Source organism: Halyomorpha halys, unplaced genomic scaffold (genome assembly GCF_000696795.3).
Source record: "Halyomorpha halys isolate HHAL.00 unplaced genomic scaffold, Hhal_1.1 Scaffold357.1, whole genome shotgun sequence".
Lineage (NCBI taxonomy): Eukaryota > Metazoa > Arthropoda > Insecta > Hemiptera > Pentatomidae > Halyomorpha > Halyomorpha halys.
Genome location: NW_027113955.1, coordinates 536,872 through 550,797, shown reverse-complemented (window position 1 = coordinate 550,797; position 13,926 = coordinate 536,872). Strand labels below are relative to the sequence as shown.

Below are 13,926 nucleotides of genomic sequence, written 5' to 3'. Positions count from 1 at the left end.
TGATTTTAAATAATAATGCTTTTATAGATGTTGCATTATTTTTTGGTGAAACAATTATGAAATTTAGTTATAAATAGATAGTGAATAGGAATTGTGTAGATTGAAAATTTCACTAAAAAAAAATAAAGTTATATGCACAATAGTGGGTTGATAGTTTCACAATGTTTTTATATAAGTTTATTGTGATATATCTTAAAATAAACCATGTAGATGCCGGAATCTATCTTATTAATGATTAAAATTTTATAAAATATAATGGAACGAAAATTGTAGTTTTCATCTGCAGTATTAGTTGACCTTTCAAACTTAGGATGATCTTTTAGAACACATTTCAGACCAAGAGCTTTAAAGTTGTAGCGGGTCAACTTTTATCAAACTCAAAGTAAGCTGATAAGACGTTTGTTAAAGTTGAACTATTACACCATAACATTTCTTTGATGTTTGTTATCAAAGATCTTGCATAGAGTAGTAAGATAGATCATTTTGGAAAAAAGTATTTATAATTTTTTTTTCTGCCAGAAGTTTATAATATTTTGATAATGAAGGAACTATCTGGACTATAGACTGAAACTAGGGGGGCAATTAAAAACTTTTACGTCAAACGCGATAAATCCTTTCAATCCAAAGTCCTTTGAATAATAGTTAATACCTTTACTATGGAATCAATAATATTTTCCATCTTGAACTTCATATCACATTTTTCTCAGACCTTATTCAATCCTAATTCCCTTAGAAACACACTCATCATCCTGATTCCTCAGCACAATTCCCTTCCTAGCATTACCCATCCCTACAACTCTCTCCGAAGTTTGAAATGGTAGTGGCTCAGAGGTACTTCAAGCATTAATTTAAATTAGGCCATCTTCTTTTCAGACGCCGCGGAGGATTATCAGGGATTGTTATGGATGAGAGATTAAGAACTAATGGGTTAGGATGGGCAAGGAGTTTAGAATGAAAAGACGCATATCTGTATTTGGGCCAGATCTGCAACGAATGGGGTTAAGGTCTTTGTGGATGAGTTTATTTATAACGTAATAAGGAGCATCAAGGATTTTACGAAGGATTTTGGATTGTAAGGATTGAATGCGGGAGGAATTTGATGGTTTGGTAGAGCCCCAGAGCTCAATTCCATATGTCCAAGTTGGTCTGATTATTGTAGTGTATAATAATTTTTTGTAGTGTATGGGAATTTTAGAGCTTTTGTGAGGAAGGTGTTGTAGCAATCGAAATCGACGAGCAGTTTCTTGTCGTTTTAGTCTTGTATGTGGATTCCATGTTAGTCTCTTGTGAAGATAGAGTTCTTAGTATCGAATCTGTTCAACAGGCGTTAGTGGAGTATTTTGAAAGGATACTGTAGGACAGGAGGGTAGAGGTTTACGACGGAGAGTAAAGGTGATTTGTTGCGATTTGTCAGGATTTATTTTGATTCATTTGATCCAGTTTTAATGGATGTTATGTGTGTTTGTAGTGTTTGTGATGCATTAGTAGGGTTGTTGTTTACAGAGAGTATACATGTGTCATCACCTTCAACTTAAGGTAGCAATATTTTCGAAATCAGGCCCAATTCATTGACAAAAGAAGATGGCCTCGAGACCACCTAATTTACAATCTACTTCATATGGTCAACTATCTATTTCCAATAGAAATGCTATTACAAAACAAACCTTAAATTCCATATTTTGTGGGTTTGGCCCGAAATGTGGCTCCTCTTCCAAAAAACCTCCTTATCTTCTCAAATCTAATACATTCCTTTTCGAATCCTAATAATTCTCCTGGGTGTTTAAAAAAAGATGACCTCGAATCTTTCTAATGCTAATATATAATTAAAAGTCAACCGTTGGATGGATTCTCCGCCAAAGATATGTCAATAATTCACATTTCCTAGCATTTTATTTGTTCTAATCCAGTTGTGAATTTCAACAAATAAATTAACAACAAAAATATCATTATAGCAACCTTGCTATATTTTTTTTATTTAATTCTTATATGTAATAAATGAGTCATTTCGGAACTTTATTAATTGTGGAATTGTGGTTTTTATATTGTATTTTATTTTTATTGAAGTCTCTATTTAATGCATATGTATATATTTTAAGTTTGTTGCGAAATCTGTTCCAGCTTCTAGTGAAGTTTTTTTTTTTTTATATATAGCTGTTTATATCCATAAACAAATGAGTTAAATGGTTTCCAAAACCTAAAAAAAACAGAAAAAAATATACATTGTAATCTCGTAATCAGAACTAATAATAACAGGAGCGATTCTGATTAATGAGAGTATTAAAAAATGGTGTAAATAAATTCAACAATATGAATGTACGTAAATAATTTTATTTATTTAATTTCTTCACATATTTCATTTGAAATTTGAGTTTGAAGTTTAAATTTTTATTTATTTATTTAATGTAATTTACATCTGTACCAAATAATAAATACAATTATTTGTATTACCCATTGGTGGTACTTTAAGCATTAATTTAAATTAGAAGGTCCCGTAATGCTTAGCGATAATTTAATTTGTTAAAACTATAATATTGTCATAGTTGTGGTTATCTCCCAGTAATGCATAGTGATGATTTAATTTTTTAAACCATAATATTGTTATCTATAAGTGAAACAATATAAAAATAAAAATAAAAAATACTCTTCGAATCGATTCATTTAAAACGTGATAATAAAGTTCACCAATTAAAATTTATATTATATATTTTTTTAGTACTTATTAAATTAGTTTTACAGAATACAGTAGATATTATGTTTTTCTAATTTTAATGTAATATATCATGAACACTTTCTTCGGAATTATATTACCCGATATCTAGAATGTACAAATTTCCACTTTCGATTTACACGGTGTTCAGAATAACTTGCTTATAGATCGGGAAGTTAAAATGTCATTTACACATGTGCATTTTTATTTGAAAAGAAAAATTTATTTCCTCCAGAGTTTTCTTTAAGAAGTTTTTTTTTTTTACACAAGTTCCGATTATTGGAGTGTTCGGAGTACCAAAGTTCAGATTACTGAGATTACACTATATATGATATGTCTTCAATACAAATTTTAAACTGAATCATTTCAAATGGAAGCTGATATAAGAGTATCTTAAAATACATAGTTCGGTTTATAAGCACGTAATAAAATCAGTGGTTCATTGATTTCATGGAGGTCGATAATACTAGGTTTGCATGACGAGGAAGCAGTAAGCACTGGGACTTTTCTAGGTTAACTTTGTGGCAGTACTAATGATTATTAGCTGATTTATGTGGCTCCTAGTTAAATGGTTCTACCCAATTATAGGTTTCCCTCATCATGCTAGGGGATTTAGATTTTTGGATTTGGTCGGTATTTGTATTAGGTTGTAAAATAAGTTCGTAGCGTTTTTACTGGTTATTTCAATAAAAACTTTAGATTATTGTAAATATTTTTAATAAATTAAATATGACCCATTTTGGTCTATTATATTTTACCATCTTTCAGGTAATTTTTTAATTCCGTCCTCCCAGAACTTCTCAGATTTTTGTAGCGAATTAAAGTGTTTCCCGTCAAGGTCTGGTGAAGAGGATGTGATAGTGAATAGGTGGGGGATCATATCCCAGCCAAACTCCGATAATTTCTGCCGGGTCTGCAAAGGACACGTGAGGACGGGCGTTATCGTGATGGAAAACTATGCCTTTGCGATTAGCCAATGCTGGACGCTTTTGCTCAACCGCTGCCTTTAATTGTTCCAACTGGGCACAGTTCTGCGATATCCCGTGTCGTAGAGTGAGGGTTGTCTGTGCTTGAATTTTGTCATCATCAACAGTTGAAGGACGACCCGAGCGCTTTGCCACATCCAAGTCAAAATTTCCGGTTCTGAACCGAGCAAAAGTCAAAAGTCCTTAAAGATAAGGAATCTCGGTTGAAACTGGTGCATAAAAGCACCTTAACTAATCCTTTTTTAGAATATAAATATGATTTTATAAAAACAAAGAGGATTAAATTTAAATATTGAAAAATGCTACGAACTTATTTTACAAGCCAATACTTATGTATCAGAGAATTTTGGAAAATCTCTTTTTCGGATACTGTCATATATACGATATATTACAATAGTACAACTAAACATTAACACATTAATTCTTTAAATTACGCTTCTACATTCATTAAACCTGTAATGGCTTAAATTTTGCATTCGAAAAAAACTACTCACAAATAAAAAATGAGAAGGTAGTAAAAAAAACTATAACTAACTACAATTAATTTTAAAATTAAACATTGGTGCGACAGACCGTGTAGGTCCAAGGCCTCGTGAGATGAACTTAGGAAATACATTGCGCGTTTTCATAGGGTGGGTTCGTCACTCCCACGCCTATTTTTATGAGTGCCACCCATTGGTTAACGGGCCTCACAAATGCCCGGTGGGAGGCTGTGAGTGAGTATTGTATAATTATATGCTTGAAAAAATCCCGGATAGGGCCGGGGACTTGATCTCGCAACCTTCGGGTTGGCAGACAGACGCGTTACCACCCTGCTACCGTCAACAAATAACTACAAGGTGGTAGTAAAAAAAAAAAAGTGCTCAGATAGTAAGGAAACTATTTATTTGAAATCACGTTGCAGGTTCCCATCTGGGTTGTCGTCTCATGTCGGTTTGCTTGTTAGATGAAGGCATGGATCGTGGCTCCGAATGTAGGTTTCAAATAAATAGTTTTTCTTACTATTAAATTATAACCTTATAAAATGAACAGAAATCAAAAGTTATTGTGCTTTCATTAACGTATTCTAAGTGATACGGTTTTAATACGGTTGTTAACTGAAAAACTTTAAAAACATGTCAGTCGGCCAAACGCAAGATGGTCCAAAAGAATTAGCTGGCTTTGCCATGGGGAAAAAGGCTTCAAGGTAATCCTTCTTAAGAAAGAGATAGAGAAGATGTCCTATTGGTATTTTTTGCCAACCCCGCTTTTTTTTCGAAGTTTCCGCCATATGCTAACTAAGGTGAGTATATCAAGATTCATTTTTTTGGGACCACCAATAAATAAATATTAACTGCCCAAGTGCGAATTGAACCCAAAATGTTCTGAACTGAGTGTTTTGGGACCCACGCCCTAACGCGCACAGCCATCGCATTCCTTTTGAAACGAATATACTCAATTAAAAAAAAAATCAATGTTTCGGAAAGTTCCTGCACCTGTAAGAAGTCCTTTATCTAATTTTGGAACCTTTTTATTCATTAGGGGTCATAATGCATCATAAAATCTTACAGAGAATATTAATTACTCTTATTGTACCCGAGGCGATACGAGTAATTTGCTGAGAATTAACCAACCCCTCCTTCGTCGAGTAATTAAATCAGAAACGCTGATTTCATTTCTATCTTTTCAAAAGCCCCCGCCTCCGGTTTCTGTAATCTAACTCGAAAGAACGGAAAAATCGTCTGCAATAATTATCTCTCATCTTTTGAACATCCATTCACTCAGAAGAGGTTTATCTCAACTAAGATTTAGGGAACGTTTTTAAATGAAATATAAAACAAAGAGACAGATATATAGAAGTAATGAAGATGTTACATATAGATGCTCAATAAATATAACGCTACAATAAGAAACTTATAAAAAAAAGAAGGTAGACGCAACAAATATGAACTTTGATCCACTCAGTAATACAAGAGTTCAACTAATTTTAACAAGTCATCAAGAGTGAGCGGTCGGTCCCAAATCTTTCCGATTCGAACTCCTGTTTCTATTTTTTATTTTTTTTCGTTTAGTTATTTGTCATAACAGTTTGTATTTAACCATCGTTTATTACAGCTAACAATGAGAAATGTTATTAATTTTATTTTAACAGACGTTCTGGGCAAAAGCCTATCTATTCCTCATAATTTAAGACATTCTGAAAATTATCATTGAGAAAAATGGGATTTGGTCATCTAACTAAAAGTGGGTTAGACATCGTTTGTATTTTGATTGAAAATTTAAAATTTGGTTGAAATCTCTCTTTACCCTTTTAAATAAATCAATATGAGAATGCAATAAATTATCATTGTCAAATAATCGATCTCAATGTTTGACAGCAAAGGAAATTCGAAGAACTGACTGAAACGGTTAGAGTCATAGATTTATTTTGCCAGATAGCTCACGAATCATGATGGTTTAAAGGGATTAAAATAAAAAAGGTTATAACCATTTCTAGGCTTCAAACAGTATTGACTACGACTACTACAGACAAGTCCAACTGCGTTATGGACATAATCCCCCACTCGCTCAAATAACTAAATAAGGCATTCCATAAACTTATCAAAGCCACGTATACAACGACCTGACTGTAAATGAAGGCAATATATAGTATATGAGAGCTACCCAGAGTGATAGGAATACGGAAAAAATAACAAAAAACTTTATTTATTGGTCCATATTCAATTGAAGTATTAATTGATTTCTCTAAAAAAATATACAATACAAGATCATGATTGTGTTTAAGATACAATTTTACTTGAAGTTTAATTTTGTTTTTATTTATTTTTTGCTTCTATTTCTATTTTTAATTTTTAAATTTATTTATTGATATTTACGACTGTTTTAAAAATGTATACAACAAGTAAATTTGATGTTATTTATACAATCGTCTGATATAGATATGTGGAGAATCTATCCATAAATAGAACTCCAATAACATTTCTAGAGGAGAAGATCACAAGATCTTTCAGACTATATTGATTATCAAGTAATGAAGGAGAAGCCAGATTAAAAAACAAGTGGGTTCGAGTAGTTAGGATGTTTATCTTTGAAGGATTGGTATCTGGTTCTGGCCTAATCGGCAACATATGGAACATTGAGTTCCAGATAGATGACTAGATTTGTCACAAAGTAAGGAGCATTATGGAATTTCGATTGTAAGGATTGGATACGAGAGGCATTCGATGGTTTAGTAGAACCTCAAAGCTTCGTAAATCCAGATATTGTTTTCATTTAATTAATATATTTATAATTGTAGAGTGAATGAGCTCTATGACCCCTTTTGCTTTTGTCCATAAATATAAGACGTATTTAAGTATATAATGTTTCACAATAAAAAACAAAAAAAAAACAAGATGGGTGACTAGATTTGTGACAAAGTAAGGAGCATTATGGAATTTTGATTGTAAGGATTGGATACGAGAGGCATTCGATGGTTAAGTAGAACCTCAAAGCTTCGTAAATCCAGATATTGTTTCATTTAATTAATATATTTATAATTGTAGAGTGAATGAGCTCTATGATCCCTTTTGCTTTTGTCTATAAATAAAAGACGTATTTAAGTATATAATGTTTCATAATAAAAAAGAAAAAAAAAACAAGATGGGTGACTAGATTTGTCACAAAGTAAGGAGCATTATGGAATTTTGATTGTAAGGATTGGATACGAGAGGCATTCGATGGTTTAGTAGAACCTGAAAGCTTCGTAAATCCAGATACTGTTATCTTTTAATTAATATACAATATATATAATTGCAGTGTGAATGAACACTATGATTCCTCATGCTTTTGTCTATAACTATAAGACGTATTTAAGTATATAATGTTTCACAAGAAAAAAGAAACAAGGATGAGTGACTAAGTTTGTGACAAAGTAAGGAGTATATAGGAATTTGTATTGTAAGTTTTGGATACGAGAGGTATTCGATGGTTTAATAGAGCCTCAAAGCTTCTTAAATTCAGATATTGTTATCATTTAATTAATATATTTATAATTGTAGAGTGAATGAGCTCTATGATCCCTTTTTGCTTTTGTCTGTAAATATATGACGTATTTAAGTATATACTTTTTCACAATAAAAAAGAAAAAAAAAAACAAGATGGGGATAGAAACACACAACAGATATGATGAAGGTATTTTGGCTTTTGAATGACCTCAGTAAGTCCTTTATCTCCAAGTTCATAATTCAAAAAATGCTTATGAGGCCAATTCTTATAAACAGATCCAAAGCTTGGATTTCAACAGCCAAGGGAGAAATAAAAAATATATCTGAGGTTTTCTGCCCTTATTAATCGAAGAGGCCAGTAATAGTTACAATAATATTATTGTAACTATTCATACAGAATTATCTGTATGAATAGTTACAATAATATTATTGTATATTCGCGTTCCCACCTAACAATAACACATTTTAAGATAAACATCACATAAACAAAGCTACTTGTGAAGTTGTTTCAGTTTAACCTATTAGTGGCCCGCTCTTGGTGTTATTTGGTTATTATTCTGGTCGCTTTGTTGCTCCTCAGAGAATACTTCAAAGGATCTCTAAAATGCAAAGGAAAATTAACAGGAATGCCGACTCAAAGGTTCTCAGCAAATCTAATTCTTGGCAGTCGGTTGTGTGACTTAATACTGTTATGACCCTGGAAATGTATTGCACATAACTTCTCCTGTACTTTTTATTTTTCCCAAGAGCGACTTCGTCCATTTCCAAGTTCATGTATTCTGACAGAAATGTTTATTATATTTTTGTTTTCAATTCATAAATCATAGTCACCTTCATTTAATACATAACTTATTTTATTAGTCATTTATGAATGCCCAAATTTAATAAAATTCCTGTAATCAACAATATTTATGACCATCAACATCGCAAAATTATTTCAAAATGATTATTAAGCTTTTTATAACCTTCTCATTAAATGCTTATTGTTGTTATATTAAAAAATGATTCGAGAAAAAAGTTTAGTATAAAATAAAAAAAAAATGATAACTGAATATAAATGCTCAAATTTACTTCTACGTCTTCTCTACTTTTTAACCTTATAGTTTACTTATTTTTTTATATTTTTATCATTGTTTATTTTATATTAATATTATTCTTCTGTTCTTTTATTTGCATATAATATTTTTCTCACTTGTTCGTTTGTTTGAAAGGGCGTTTGACAGCCTGGGCCCTGTTTCATAATGATAGCTAATAGTATTAGTTCATAGTACAAGTACAGAAACAACGTGGTAATTGCACTAATACTTATTTTTTCATGATAGGGAGGACTATTAGTGATATTACAGGAGTTAAAAAGTACTTAAGTACAAACTACCATAGTACAAGTCAGTGTAATTGTATTAAGTTAAATCGACAAGACTAATACAAGAAAATCTTAGAGAAGGTCATTTAAAGAAGAGCAAATTTGCTGAAATATTAGCCCTAAAAGAGCTATTTACGTTAAATAGTTTTCAATATATAGCTCTTTAAAGAGCAGCACATCATAAAAATGTTGAATGGGATATACTGAAAGATCAGTAGTTAGTGAATTTATTTTGAAAAATCTATATCTCAAAAACCATTTGACGTACAGATGTCTATTAGCACTCAAATTAAAGCTAGTTTAATGAGCTATAGAGTATTTTATGATGTTTATATTCGTAGGAGTAATGGTTTACATGAAATTCGCTAAAATAAATTTATTTATAGGTGTTCGGACAAATTTTCATTTTCCAAATGTATATTCATATGTGAATATCATAAAAACTACTATCCCTACGAAGATGAGTGTCAGAAACTACTTTATAGTAGGTTAAATTTCCTTTATTTTGAGTGTTAGCAGACATATGTACGTCTTTAGAATCTAGAGATATATTTTTTCAAAAATCAATCATTTTATACGAACAACTATAGATTAACATTTTGTGAGATTATTTTGTCAAATATCATAAAAACTACTACTCTTACAAAGATAAATATAATTAACTATTTTGTAGTAAATTTAACTAGCTTTAATTTGAGCGCTGGCAAACATCTGTACGTCCAATGGTTTCTGAAATGAAGTTTTTCATAAATCAAACTTATTGTCCGAACAACTATAAATCAATTTATTTTAACAAATATCAAGAAAACTACTATTCCTTCGAAGGTAAAGGTCATAAACTTATTTATAGTCCATTAAGCTAGCTTTAATTTGAGTGCTAATAGACATCTGTACATCTCATAGTTCCTGAGATATAGATTTCTCAAAATAAATTAGTTAACCACTAATCTTTCAGAAGATTTTTAAAAAATTTGCCTTTTTAAAAAGCTATATCTCGAGAACTATTGGACGTAAATAGCTCTTTTAGGGCTAATATTTCAGAAAATTTACTCTTCTTTAAATAATGTTCTCTTAGATTTTCTAGTGCAGTTGGTAGTTTTTAAAATATAGAGCTCCGAATGAAAAATTGATGTTTTTTTGAGGTTTTGAAACAGCCGTAATTTTTTATTCCCCCTACCTATACTTGCCAGACTCATCAATTTTGACTAGTAATTATACATAGTTTTGATTAAAATAATAAAAAATTGGGGGTGAAATAACTGCCATTTTTTCTTCCCGGCTCTTGTACTATTTGGTATGACGTGCGGATCTGCACCAGTGGGACTCATTTTCGAGAGGTTTGAAATATTATTTAGCTAGGCAATTTGTTTAATAACAGATCGTAAAGGTAGTGATGAAGAGCAGATAAGTGGCTATTATAATTTTTAAAATAAAGCAAGATAAGTAGATAATTATAATAATTAAATGCTGATTATTAAGTTAGTCTTATAGATGAATTTGATGACTCTTTCTATAACGGATTCGTCGTTTTTCAACACCATTGGAAAATTTGTTGGTATCCCTAACTGGTTAATTTACAATGATTACATTCTTCAAAAAATGTATTTGACGGACAGATTACCATGACATTCCGAACATTTTGAAGGTGCCTCTCCTGTTATGAGGTGGATGTGTGTCATTTAGGAATGTCCCATTCTGAGTCAGGTAATCGCTATTTCTTCGCGGCGTCTACTTCGGGTTGATGTACTCCAGGACTTCACATATTTCAACTCACTGGGCGGACTTTCATCACACGTTACCTGGCATATTTTGTTTGTGCATTCCTTTAAAGGGCGTGCAAGTTCCTTTGCAGTTAAGATTACTGTTGTTCTACCTGGGAGGACTAGTGCTTCTCTAGCAGCTTTGTCAGCCTTCTCATTTCTTGTAATACCAACATGTCCGGGGGCCCAGACGAAGTAGACTGATTTACCTATTTAGCATTATTAAGTATTCATGAATTCGTTGAACGAGTGGGTTAACTGAATACATTATATCTAGTCGTTGAAGAGCGCTAATGGAGTCCGATATTATTACTATATTGTCATTTGGTATATTTGTCATGCAAAAGTAGTGGGTGGATTCGTCGTTTCTCAACGCCATTGGAACATTTGTTGGTATCCCGGATTTGTTGGTATGGAATTCAGTTCTGCGGTATAAATATTAGAAAGATGATTCAGTATTCTCTTATGGGTAGTGTTTTGTGTCACAAAGGCAGATCCTGTTGCGTTATCTGATTTCGAGCCATTTGTATATATAGCGGTATGTCCTGGTACAGTTTGTAGCAGCTCTTGGAACTTTTCTTGATATTTTGACAACATATTTTGATATGTTGTATTTTGTTTGCAGTATTTGGATATCTGGAGATTTATATTCAGATTCTTTTCACTTTTTTTTATATAATTTTAACCCTACCTTAATTTACCTTTTTTATATTATTATCTTACAATGTCAACATATTCTAAGTTGTTTTTGTATCTTTTTAGTGCTGATGAAGCCCTACAAAGTGGCACGAAATGTCGGAAAATAAATAGTTTCAAACTATTTATGTTTCTATATAAGAAGATGGCCCGGGTTGCGGTAAAAAAAAAAAAAAAAAAAAAAAAAAAAAAAAAAAAAAAAAAAAAAAAAAAAAAAAAAAAAAAAAAAAAAATTTATAACTATTTTAATGTCCGACCTTTCGCCCTACTTTGCAGGGCTTCATCAGGGCTGTTCAAAGCGAAAGGTTGAACAGATTTCTATTTCTGTTTCTCTTTTGACCGCAACCCTGATTATCTTCTTCATAATTTTAAAATATCATTAATTTTGTTTATTTAAAAATCCATTGCAAGTTCTCAATGTTAGCAATATTAAAAAATTGTTAAATATAAAATATTAAAGAATTGTAAGAATACCTAAAGCAGAAAAAAATAATAAATAGAGGTAGATATCTCTATCCAATACGAATAGGAAAAGCGAGACGGCCAGATCATTCCCATTTGCATTACGGCTTCGTTTCTTTCAACTTCTTGGCAAGAAACAAAATTTATATTCATTATTTCCATTTTGAGAAATCTATAAATACGATTTTTTATTTTAGAAAAATAACAATCTTTTGTTCACAATTTTCGCCTACCCTGGTCTTCCGTTGACTTCTACACATCTACCCAGAACTTGGGGGCGTAAGTAGGGTGGTAAGAAACACTAGTGTGATGACCAGATTTTGGAATGAGAAACGGAAACTGATGGAACATTATTCCTAATTGTTCCCAAGTATGCACAAAACCAACTTAAAAAAAAAAATGTTAAATATTAAAAAATTAAACACAAATATTTCGTTGTTTCTATTGTTTCTATGTATTATATAACTTTTTATTTTTATTTCATTAAGTATGTGATTTTAATTAGGTTTTATTTTCCACTTTTTTCATTACTTTATTTTTATCTATTTCATTCTGGACAATTATTTTTTTTAATCATTCTATATATCCTTTTATCCATTGGTTGTTATCTTGTTTTTGTTCTTAGCAATAATGAAGGCTAGAGATGCTGGCCGAAACGTAGGCACTATTAAATAATTTTTGTAACTTAACTTGTTATTCTCTGACCGCACCCTCAATATTTTGTTCGTTTTTTGGTACTTGGACATTCAAGAATACAAGACTGAAAGACAGGAAAATGCTCGTCGATTCTGACTACAACATTTAGCCAGACAAACGGTCCAAATTACAACGACTGGTCTACATGACTATAAGGCCTACTTGGACATACGGATTTGACCTTTGAACTGAACCATTGAATTTCTCTCGTATACGATCCTTCATAAAATTATTGTCCCAAATAAAATCATCGATCAGGACCTCAATGTTCCATATGTTGCCAATTTTACAAGAACCAATCCTCTTCCACATGTCTTTATCATGACATTGTATAACTTATTTACTAGTTGTATATATTTCTACACAGTTAAAAATATCAATAAATAAAATTGTTTAAAAAAAAATTTTTGGCACATAAAAGCCTTCGTAAGGTATGAAGGACTGGAAGAACTGATTCATTATATTCGTTGCTGACATGAGTCAGATTAGGTCACAAAAAACATATTTTGCCCAAAGATCGTTTTGTTTAATTTTGATTTTTGTTTTCTCAAAAAATCAGAGTGATCTTATTTTAAACCAACCGACCGCAGTTGGCTTTCAAATGATAAGTCAACTTGAGCTTCAAAAATAAGCACCAGAAAGGGATTTAATTTATAACCCTTGGGATACTGAATAAGCGGTGGAATTATTTAAGAGTCGGTTTGGTTCCTGAGTACTATTAAATATTTAAATGTCATAGTAGACTAACTTATGCAAAATAGAAGGCATATGTTAATTACGTCAAGTCTGCTTGAATCATTCATAAAAAAACTTTAATTTCCCTTTAGTTAAAAAAAAGGAAGAATTGTTTTAAATTAATAATTAATATACTTTAAAGTTAGGATCGTTTGGCTTTGGTAAAAGGCTATCTTTTTCTACCCGTCATTTTAAATTCATCACCAGAATATGTTATTAGAAAGGTGATTTAACTGAAATAAATATCTGTGATTCATTATGCTGGTGGTTTGATATTGTTAGGGGAAAGCAGAGAAATTATAACACCAAATACAACAACGTCTAGCATATACATACTAGTTTACATATTATATGCATCTTACGTATATATATACACGTAAGATAAAGCCTGGCCATATCAGCTGACCGATAATACCTGATAAGTTGTTGAATGTGTATATTTATGTCGGATTCCGTTAATAAACAGTCTTGATTTGATGTTCTGAGCGGGTTCTTCTATCTACTTTTTCCTTTTTTTAAAAGTTTCGTCCAGCTGTTACGTAACTTTTTATATATA

The 13,926-nt window shown here is 31.3% G+C and overlaps 1 protein-coding gene across 2 annotated transcripts in view; it reads left to right on the top strand.

The window, feature by feature from the left end:
* Nucleotides 1–13,926, top strand: part of LOC136796724 (uncharacterized) — an 887,913-nt gene that overhangs the window by 349,714 nt on the left and 524,273 nt on the right. The gene's annotated exons all lie outside the window — the stretch shown is intronic.